The following is an 11458-nucleotide window of genomic DNA, read 5'->3' as shown; positions in this document are numbered from 1 at the left end:
CGGCAAATCGTTTTGAGAAACAGATTTTTGAAAAGAAGTGCCAAACATGGACTGCTTTGCCAGATACAGAGTCGCCACCTAAATATTTTTTATGGGGGAATTTAGGAAACCCTGATTCGGTGCCAAAGGCCACGTGTCCGTCATCACCAAAGTTACCTCGGCTCGGGAACTTGGGTACGATTGGGGAAGGTCAGCTATGAGCACCCCCTCTCGCCCGATCCGAAAATCAGCCTCTACTAACCATGATATCCGTTTTTGAAAACGTTATGTGTTCTTATCCCGATTATTAGCCTAGAATTACTATGTTATGCACACAGCACAAAAGTATAGACCAGATTGCCTAATTTGGGAATAAGTATTGCATATTCGTTTGTTTTGAAAAAAACGTTTTAGAATTTGCTACTCGCAAGTAGGCTAAAATACGGATTTCTATAAGCTATTCCAACTCAGACAATCCAACCTTCACCCACAGGCATTCAAGCAGTTATATCACATAAGCAGATAGCCTCATGGTAATCATGCTATCATGGCAACACTCACACGCATGCGAGGATGCTAAAGCATAAATACTTACATCGTACTCCGTGCCAAAACAAAGAACTTGTTAGCAATCAATGCATGATCCAAGTCCATGTTTAAATGCCTAATGCAACGCATACGGAATGCCACTAGAGCAGGCTCGGCTAGTCTATGAATGACATGTGAAAATGCACAAGTAGCATGTATTCAAGTTAGATTTTGAAATACTAATGCAGTTAGCATGATGCGCCGAGCTCGGTGCATGCAATACTGATGAATGATGCACGTATGCATAGCATAAGGTATGTTAAATTAAACATGACCTATTACTAACCATCAAAGCAGATAAGTGAAAGGGAGAAAGAAGTGGGGGTTGGAAGACATGCACACACTCACCCACACTTATTACAAATTCGCCCTCGCTCGGAGGGACCAAAAGAATGATACAATTCGAATAATGAATTAACTAACCTAGCTAATTAATTATTACAGACCAACTAAATTAATTAAACAAATTAATCAACTTAAGAAAGCAAGAAAAAAGGCCTCGGGAAGAGGGCTTAATGCACGCGTGCTCGGGTCTTGCTCGGAAGTCCACTGCCATGCGCAAGCTGCCTCTGTTTTCCCTGCTCTGCCCCTCTGAAAACTCCCAAAGTCTCAGAATTGCTTCCCTGGACATTGGGAGACACCACCGGCTGAGGAGAATTGCCACCGGCAATAAGATGTGATCATCGGCTGTTGATGAAGTTATCGGCCACGGATGGACTGCCGGTCGGCACTATGTGCAGTCGATCAGCAAAAAGTTCCTGCAGAATTTGTTTGACAGCAGCAGAGGACAGAGCTTTGCATGGCAATGCAATCCAAGCAATGTATGCACTAACCATATCCCTTATCATGTTTATGACTCAAAGGGACATGGTCCTTGGTTCTCGGACCATCAATCGCGCATTTCAATGCGTGATGACCCAAGAGACCAAGTGATGCATGTTGATTTCAAATGTAATGCAATGCATATAGTCAAACCAAGGGGCTTCTACCTCTATCATGACTCACTTCAAGAGGTGAGGCAATGCATGCACAATGCAATGCAACCTAGGCATGCGAGCTGAGGATGCAACATGGCAATACAATGCATTTATGCAAGTATGCAAGCAAATATGCAAGGCAAGCATGCAAACAAGAAAAGGATGGACTTAAGCATGGTTTAGGCAGCCCTTACTAGGCCTAAAACAGTGGCCAAGGTGCTTAAAAATGAAGGACTAATAGGCCCACAAACATTCATGCAAATGATCTCCAACACTTCAAGCATTAAAGAGCAATTCTCAAGCGCACTCAAGAGGATGCAAACATAGACATATAGCATGCATTAAGCTCTAAAATCATGTTATAAGATGATACCAAATCAATTTAAACAAGACAAGCAAAACATGCCACAATGGCCTAAGTGCTCAAGACAAGCCAATAAGGCTTAAATCGAGGTCAAGTCCACCAAACCTCACAAGGCTAAGAGGACTTAAAACAAGTCAAATGCAGACTTAAACAAAGCCAAGGGTGCACTTAGATGGCATCTAAGTAGTTTAAAAGTGCAAGCATACTCCGAGGTCTAAACAAGGGACATAAGGTAACAACCTTTAAACACATTGAAGGGGGATTAAATGCAAGCACATAGGCAGGCCACAGGGACTGAAATAATATGAAAAGTGGTTCCAAACCACTGAAATGATGCAAGGATGACATGCTAGAGGGGTCAATGCTCAAGGTATACAAGAGAGTTTGCATGGTAGCTATACAAAGCAAAGCATGAATGACTCAAATGACCAAAAACAGTCCCTTAGCATACTAAAACAAGCATAGAAGCTTCACAAAGCTAGGCCAAAACACATGAGCATGGTAGTCTAAATGCTAGGCACATGTTGAGGCAAATCATAGCATTACAAGGCATGTATGCTAAGCAAGCATGGTGTACCAAAACCAACTTAAAACAATGCTATTTCATGGCAAAATAAGCATAAATAACAACTAAGGCATGGTCAACAAGAGCCTAAGTTAGGTGCTCCCTTAAGAGGCAAAAATGGTCATTTTCAAGGACAACAAGGAGGGGGGCTGGCCCTCTCCTTCTTGGGACCTCAAGGCACCATCCTCACCTCTGAAATCCCTCAAGATTTCAGTGGCGAGGATGCCCAAACACCAAGGTCTCGGAGCTCACCCAAAATGGCACAAAATGGAGCCTTACAAGGCTTAAGAGGGGTCAAACAACCCCAAAGCTTGAAACAACCTTAAACAACTATTTAGAGGGCCTAAAAACAGAACTTTTTTATGTTATACACAAAGCTCAAGAACAGTTTCAAGATAGGCTAAAAAACTATGCAAAAATGGGGTAAAAAGGGACAAAAGTCTTACTCTTGTAGACCCTCTTCACAAATGGTGGACCAGCTGTCTCCTTAGGTCCAAACCAGCTTCAAAACTCTGAAAACAACCCCCTAGAACCTCAATAGCCAAGGGAAGGTGTAATAGTAGGTGTTTGTATACAAAACTAAGGCTTAAACACACACAATACAAGAGAATGAGAGATATAGATATAGGATAGATACAAAACCCTAAACCTAGAACCAGAGCTTCTCTAACAATTTTTCTAACCCTAATGCCAAGAGAGGAGCCCTCTTCTTATAGGCAACTCCCTCTTGTAAGGCTTCTAAAACAAGCCATCCAAGAGGAAAATCCGTGTATGGAGGGGAGCAGAGTGGGTGCTAGCTATCACAGCTAGCACAAAATATCTATTAAAAGTAGATGAACAGTGATCGGCCATTCAAAATTGCCATTTTGGCAAAATAAATAGCCGACCGGTAACAAAGAGTGCCGACCGGCAATATACATTGCCGATGGCATAAAATCACTGGCCGGTGGCCTCAAGCCATGGCCGGTGATGTGTGGGGATGCCTCACAAGGCATTCCCTGCCCCTCCAAGGCAAAACACAAGTGTTTGGTGCAAAACCAGACACAACACGGTCGAGTCGAGAGATCCTGAGGCAAGGCGCGCAACCGAGACCTCCGGGAACTCAAGACGAACACGAACAAGGGTAATCACCAAGTGTTCCGATGGTGACGTCCAAGTCTTGAGGACGGTCAAAAATGGGGTGTCTACAGTTTGCTTTAGCATATTGCATGAATATGGTTGTTGCCATATCAAAGCATGTTCACCATGAGGCTAACTGCTTAAATGATAAACTGCTTGAATGCCTGTGGATGAAGGCTAATTGCTTGAATTGAGATAGTTTGATTAATGTACATTTGAGTCCACTTTTTCAAGTGGCACATTCACAAACTATTTTCAAAACAAACATGAATCAAGTGTTCCAATTCTTGCAAATTAGTCTATACTTGTGTGTGTGCGTATCACATAGTAATGCTAACCTAATAATCGGAACAAGAGCATATAATGTAGATAAGATTCATATCATGATTAGTAGAGGCCGATCTTTAATCGGGCAAGCGGGGGTGCTCAATTCATGATCTTTTCCTCTCATACCTAAGTTCCTAAGCTGAGACAATCTTGGTGATGACGGACACATAGCCTTTGGCACGAGTCCTGGGTTTCCTAAATTCTCCAAAAACATTTAGGTGGCGACTCTGTATCTGGCAAAGTAGTCCATTTTTGACATTTTGATTCAAAATCGATTTTCCAAAAGATTTGCCGAATTTGAACTCTTTGGTGATTATTTATTTTACATTGCACTTGTGAGATTAGATTTAGAACTACAAGAGTCTGATACTATAGGGCTTATTCGTCTTCCGAAAAGGGGCGCGAATAGTCGAGCTACACAAACACATTGTGATTGATTGTCATTTTGTTCGCCAACATGTTACTCAAGGCACTATTCATCTTCTTCCTATTTCTACTATTGATCAGATTATTGACATCTTCACCAAGACCTATGGACATTTCTAAGAATTGGTTTCCAAACTCAAGTTGATTTCTACCTTGCCACCTTGAATTTGAGGGGGTATGTTAATATATGAAATATATGAAATATATATATATATATATATATGTGTGTGTGTATGTATATTATTCTTTGTATTCCATATTTAGATTATAGGCTCCTCCCTATTAAGTATGTTCAAATCTTACCGTATTCTCTCCCTATCTTATTCTTGCATTTCCTTATTCTTTCCCTTGTACAGCACTCTTTATAGTCCTATATATATACCCATAGCTTTGTATTGTAGATACATCAATTGAATACAAAGTTATGGATACATTGAAACACACGATTTTTTTTTTTTTTTTTCTCGTTCTCTTGTCAATTGATTTTGCACAAAAAAAATATGTGTATATTTTATTTTTTAATATTTAGTTGACACTTTAAATAAAAAATATATGGAAAAATTACACTAATAGTCCCTGTAATTTAGGACTTGTGTTATTTTGATCACTGACCTTTCAATTGTGATATATTTGACTCTGAATTTTGAATCTGGTTTCAAATAAAACAATTAAATATACCATTACTCAATTTTAACGACAAAGACGTCAATTTGATAAAATATAGACTAGTTCGACAAAAAATAAATATCAAAAAATTATTTTTGAATTTTTAAAAATTTATTCTACATACCAAAGATACAATTATATAAAAATGATAAATCTTTTACATATATTTTTTTTGTTTTTTACCAAATTAATTTTTAGTATGTGTGTTTTTCGATAGTTATCATGTAATAAATGATTACATTTGTTATTAACAGATATTTTTTTGATGGTTATCATGTAATGGACGATTATTAAGCTTTTAATGTATAATTAATATGTTTAATCTATGAAATGTTTTAAATTTTGATTTTTTGATTTAATGGATTGATTTAATAATGACATCAAAGTTGTCGCCATGTTTGACTTTTGAAAAAATGAAAACTAATTAAATGAAAATAAATATAAAAAAAAATATTTAAAAAAATTATTTCTACCTTCCCAAAAGATAAAATTATATAAAAATAAAGTGTTCTTAATTTTTTTCACCAATTTAGTTTTTAGTTTCTTAAAAAAAAAATTGAAAATAGATTCTAAAACCAAACTAAACAAGGCTTTATAACTAAAAAAATTTCAAGATGATTCATTAAAAAAATCCATTATATTTCAAACAATATTTAAGTTAACTAATACAAAAAAAGTTGCATGACTACTTTACTTTTGAAATGGATTGTTTGTAATGAAAATATATTTGATTATTCTTATTTTGAACAAAATTCAAAGTCAAATATATTATAATTAAAAAGTTATGAACTAAAGTAATACAAGTCTTAAATTACAATGGCTGTTAATATAATTCACCCAATATATATATATATATATATAGATATGTTATATGTTATATGTTATATGTTGAGTAAACTAACGAAGAGTCACTCTTTTACTTTTGAAAAAATCAATATGCTGAATGGGTGCAGGAGTGAACATCCTAAAAACTTAACGCACGAAAATTTAATGAGAAGTCATTTTGGAAACTATGCCCAAAGATATTTTCTTAAAATATATTTTATTTACTTTTTATTTAATCAAATAACATAGAATATTTTTGAAGGTAATATTTTAGGTTGAAATAAACAGAACTTACATAAGATTACATAAATCTGTCCCAATTCGAAATATCTATATATATATATATATGTATATATGTATGTGTTGGATCAAATGAATTCAGATGTAATTAGTGTATATATATCCAAAGATGTCTCAATATTAGTTGTAGGGCGAGCAGCGAATATTTCGATCCGTCCAAACTGATCGAACCAAACCGAACTGATCCCCCGCATTTTGGATGGATGCGTGATGATAAGCGGACGGTTGCGAATTGATTTTTTTCAATCTGCCTAGTTTTGAACGGATGACAGATTTGAGATTTCTTTGACCGCAACCGAACCGCCAAACTGCGAGCACCTCTAGTAATTTGTAAGATTTTGTATTTTCAATCTGTTTAGATATTCTAATTGTGTTTTCAATTGAAAAAGAATTTAAATAATTTGTTGTGTTTTCAATTTGTTTTCAATTTGAAAATCCATTTATCAAATGGCAAGTGTTAATATTTGGTATTTTTGACAAGGCCGAAGACTCAGACAAACATGCAAGACAAACAAGATATGCGCCAGAAGGCGGGGGCAAGATGCAAGACAATGCACAGAGCCGGACATAACTTATGATCATGCAAAGAAAGCTGTAATGAAGCACACATGTGACAGTTTTAAGCTAGCATATACCAATGCAACTACCTTACAAATGCAGAAAGGATGTAAGAGAATTATGCAATTCTCGATACGTCTTACTCGGAGGATACAATACCTGTGCGGTTCGTCTGGTTGCACCAGCCTCAAATGAACCGCACATACAATATCGTGCCTGAAAAGAAAGCAAATTTAACAGGTACAATATCGTTAGCAACATACATGATAATGCAAAAATGAATGCAAAATGATATGTAATATATACAAAACTATGTATAAACAATGCAAATGAAAGTGCAATGCAATTGAATCATGATCCAATCATGAGCGGTTCGAAACCATACCTATGTCAAATAGATTGATGGAGGTAACAAGTCCGTCTACCATAGAACGATCAATAGAACTATGAGTAATGTAGACGGACACAAGAACAAGTATTGGGGGGAATGACAAAGGTGGGGGAACGACCCGCTGGGGAAAGGATTACGATCCTAATGCTGGATGCAACAATTACACTACAATGTAATATATAATGAAAATGCTGGGGAAATGGCAATGGATATGGCACGCGGGCCAAACCAAATCTTGCCTAGGCAAGGCATATACATATACAAGCCGTGTCTAACATAGAACGGTCTACTGAACTATGTTTTGACTTGAAAAATAAGGGCACATACCAGACCAAGCTCAACATGGAAAGGCGCAAACCATAGGTGGAGGTGATGCAGTGAATGCATGCAAGCTACAATGCAATATCTACAAATATGCAATGGAATGGAAATGCAATATTTACAATGGAAATGCATGACAAATGCATTATTTACAATGATGCATGACAATGCAATTATATTTTTTGTTTGTTTCTTGAAATGTAAATGATGCACGAATGATTTCGAAGTGCGCGACAACGCGTGGCTTTTAAGATGCACGTGAACTTGAATATGCGACGACGCGAGTCGCTTGAAATACATGTTTAATGCAACTTATCAAAAGTCGTTCGGGCACGACAAACACCGAAGGACTTGCACCTTCAGAGGATTTAGGGTCTCCTAGACCGTAAAAATTCTCGATATGTCTCACTCGGAGTATACCATACCTGTCCGGTTCGTCGGGTTGCACCAGCCTTAAATGAACCGTACATACAATATCGTGCCTGCAAAGAAAACAAACTTAACAGGTACAATGTGATTAACAACATGCATATTAATGTACTTAGAAATGCGTAACAATGCAAAGCAAGTGGGAAGCATAACAATGCTGTGAAGGCACAGACATGTAAGTGGAGCACGCGGTCTACGCAGGCAACGAAATTGATCATAAGCATGCGGTCTACGCAGGCAATGAAATTGGTTACAAACATGCGGTCTACACAAGTAGAACATGCGGTCTACGCAAGTAATGAAACTGATTGCAAACATGCAGTCTACGCAAGTAGAACATGCGGTCTACGCAAGTAATGAAATTGATTACAAACACGCGGTCTACGCAAGCAAAACATGCGGTCTATGCAAGTAATGAAATTGATTACAAACATGCGGTCTACGCAAGCAAAACATGCGGTCTACGCAAGTAATGAAATTGATTACAAACATGCGGTCTACACAAGCAAAGCATGCGGTCTACGCAAGTAATGAAATTGATTACAAACATGCGGTCTACGCAAGCAAAGCATGCGGTCTACGCAAGCAAAGCATGCGGTCTACGTAAACAAAACATGCGGTCTACGCAAGTAACGTAATTAATTATAAACATGTGGTCTACGCAAGCAAAACATGCGGTCTACGCAAGTAATGAAATTGATTACAAACATGCGGTCTATGCAAGCAAAACATGCGGTCTACGCAAGCAAAACATGCGGTCTACGCAAGTAACATAATTAATTATAAACATGCGGTCTACGCAAGCAAAACATGCGGTCTACGCAAGTAATGAATTGATTACAAACATGCGGTCTACGCAAGCAAAGCATGCGGTCTATGCAAGCAAAACATGCGGTCTACGTTAATTATAAACATGCGGTCTACGCAAGCAAAACATGCGGTCTACGCAAGTAATGAAATTGATTACAAACATGCGGTCTACGCAAGTAGCGTGATTGAATGCATGCAAAATGCAATGAGATGTGCAAAATAGCGCGATTTGAATGCATGCAAAATGCAATGAGATGCGCAAAATAGCGCGATGCGTTGGACAACGCGAGTGCACAAGACAGTGTAATGCGCAAGATAGCGCGATAGAATGCATGCAAAATGTAATAAGATGCGCAAAATAGCGCGATGCGTTAGACAACGCAAGTGCACAAGACAGTGCGATGCGCAAGATAGCGCGATGGAATGCATGCAAAATGCAATAAGATGCGCAAAATAGCGCGATGCGTTTAGACAACGCAAGTGCACAAGACAGTGCGATTAATTTGAAATGTACAAGACAGTGCAATTGATATGTGATGCACATGGGGCAACTTTTGAGTTTTGTAAAAGCCAAAAGGATACGGAAAGGATACACCTTGCACGAATTCGAGTGCCACGCACAGAAGACACGATCTGAGGTCAAAACGGAGGCCGGTTGAGCGTCGAAAATGCACTGTTTTACACTGTTTTGAGCACTAAAGGCCCTGGACCCCACACATAACTCAAACAAGGGTGTAGGAGGCTCCAAAACCACTGTAGGAGACCACCGGATGTCCACCGGCCATCAAAATGCATCACCGGCCGTCCATCAGCCATCATACAATTTCCATCGGCACAATATTTTGCCGACCGTCAAAGAGTGTGGCCGACTGGCAAAAAGTCCCTGTATCGGGGCAGTTCAGTTATTTGGCCACGGGTCTTTTAAAATAGGGCTTCTAGCCCTATTTTCTTCACTTCCCCTTGCTCGAAATTTCTCTCCCTCTCTCTCTAGATCATTTTCCTCCTTTGATTCTTCGCTTTCTTGCGTTTCTAGCCTCCATTTCGTCGTTCGATTCGCGTTCACCCTTGCGTTTCGAACGTTTTGAACCGATTGAAATTTCATTTTGGTGTTTTTTTTTCGATTTCCGTCACTCGGGGCTTGTTTCCCTTGAGTTTTTCTCGATATCTGTGCCTTTTTCACACTTCGGCTTTTTCGGCCTTTTCCGGCTCTCTCAGGGTTGACTTTTTGTTGACTCTTCACATTCTCGCTCGGTTTTTCGACTTCCGACCATTTTCACATTCTCTTCGAGATGGCGGACGATCTTCCACAGGGCGGGACCCCTCCAGAGCTCGAGATGGATCCCGAGGCCGACCCCTTTCCACTTCATATCCGGCCGTTCGATCCGGAGACCTACAGGCCTGCAGTTCATGTGATGCTCCCTGATGGACTACACCAGTTCCGGAGCTTCGAGAGGGGCGTGGCACCCGAGCTTCTCCCACGTAAGCCCACCTCCCATCTGTCCTTCGACGCTTCCGAGGTAACATTCTTTCTTCTGTTTTATTATCTTTCGCAACGTAGGACATGACTGCCATTAGTTGATTCTGTTCTTTAACTACTTAGCTTGGATGCATCGATACACTGTACACTGTAGTTGATTGCAAACAAACTTACAACCGATATCTGTTTGAAACTTACACGTGCACACACACTGCACTGACCCTGAATCACCCAAACACACGGCGCACACTGTATTTTACTGCATGCACACTGGTACCCGATATCTGCTTGAGTCTGAAAACATGCACACGTGCTGTATTTGCCCTAAACCACTCAAATACGCTGACACATCACACGTTGTAGTTCACTGTAAGTACACCGGCACCCGATGTCTGTTCGAATTTGAAAACATGCACACATGCTGTATACCTGTATGTTTCTTAAAACTGCATTTTGAATATTGCCTCGCAATTGTTGTTTTTTATTACAGGGGGATTCCCATACCATCCGCGGGTATGGGAATGTCGTTGCTCGGGATTGGTACCTAGAGCTTCCAGACGCGGTTCGTCATATCGTCGACGAGGCCGGTTTCGGCATCTTCTGCAGGGGGCTCTCCCGGCTTACGACCTGCAGGCCCTTGCTTGCCGCTTTAGTGGAGAGGTGGTGGGATACCACCAACTCCTTCCACTTCTCCGTCGCGGGGGACATGACGATGACCCCTTATGATTTCTCGATGCTCACTGGCATCGGGGTAGGGGGTGATCTGATTCCCTTCGACACCGATATGGATGAGTGGGACGCCGCCCAGCTGTACTTGCTCGGCACTCAGCCTCCCCTCGCTCGAGCAGGGTTTGTCACGTACTCTTGGTTCGAGAGCCATTTCCGGATTCAGCCAGCCTTGGCGGAGGAGGCGCAAATGACCCCAGAGGAGGTAGATCAGTATGCCCAGGGCTTCATCATGTTTCTGCTCGGGACGACTCTTTTCGCCGACCGGGCGAACACCGTGTCTCTATGCCTGTTGAGCGCACTGGTGGATGTCAGGCGGATCCGCCGCTATGACTGGGGTGGCGCAGGCTTGGTCACATTGTATGGTTACATGAGCTCTTCTTCCCGCCTCAGCGGACAGCTTCTTGGCGGCTACTGGCGAGCTTGGGAGGTACATCTTCTTCCCTTTTTACATTTCTGCTTCACGTTTTCTGTATTCTGCATACTGCACACACCACGGTCTGCCTCTCACTGACTATATACTGCACACGCGGCACACATATACTCTGCTTTACTTTGACTGTATACTGCACACACTGTATACTCTGTACAATACACTTCACAACACATG

The sequence above is a fragment of the Camellia sinensis genome, chromosome 10, assembly GCF_055761805.1.
Source record: "Camellia sinensis isolate YWXY chromosome 10, ASM5576180v1, whole genome shotgun sequence".
In the NCBI taxonomy this organism is placed as follows: Eukaryota; Viridiplantae; Streptophyta; class Magnoliopsida; order Ericales; family Theaceae; genus Camellia; species Camellia sinensis.
This window is presented reverse-complemented; position numbering follows the sequence as displayed.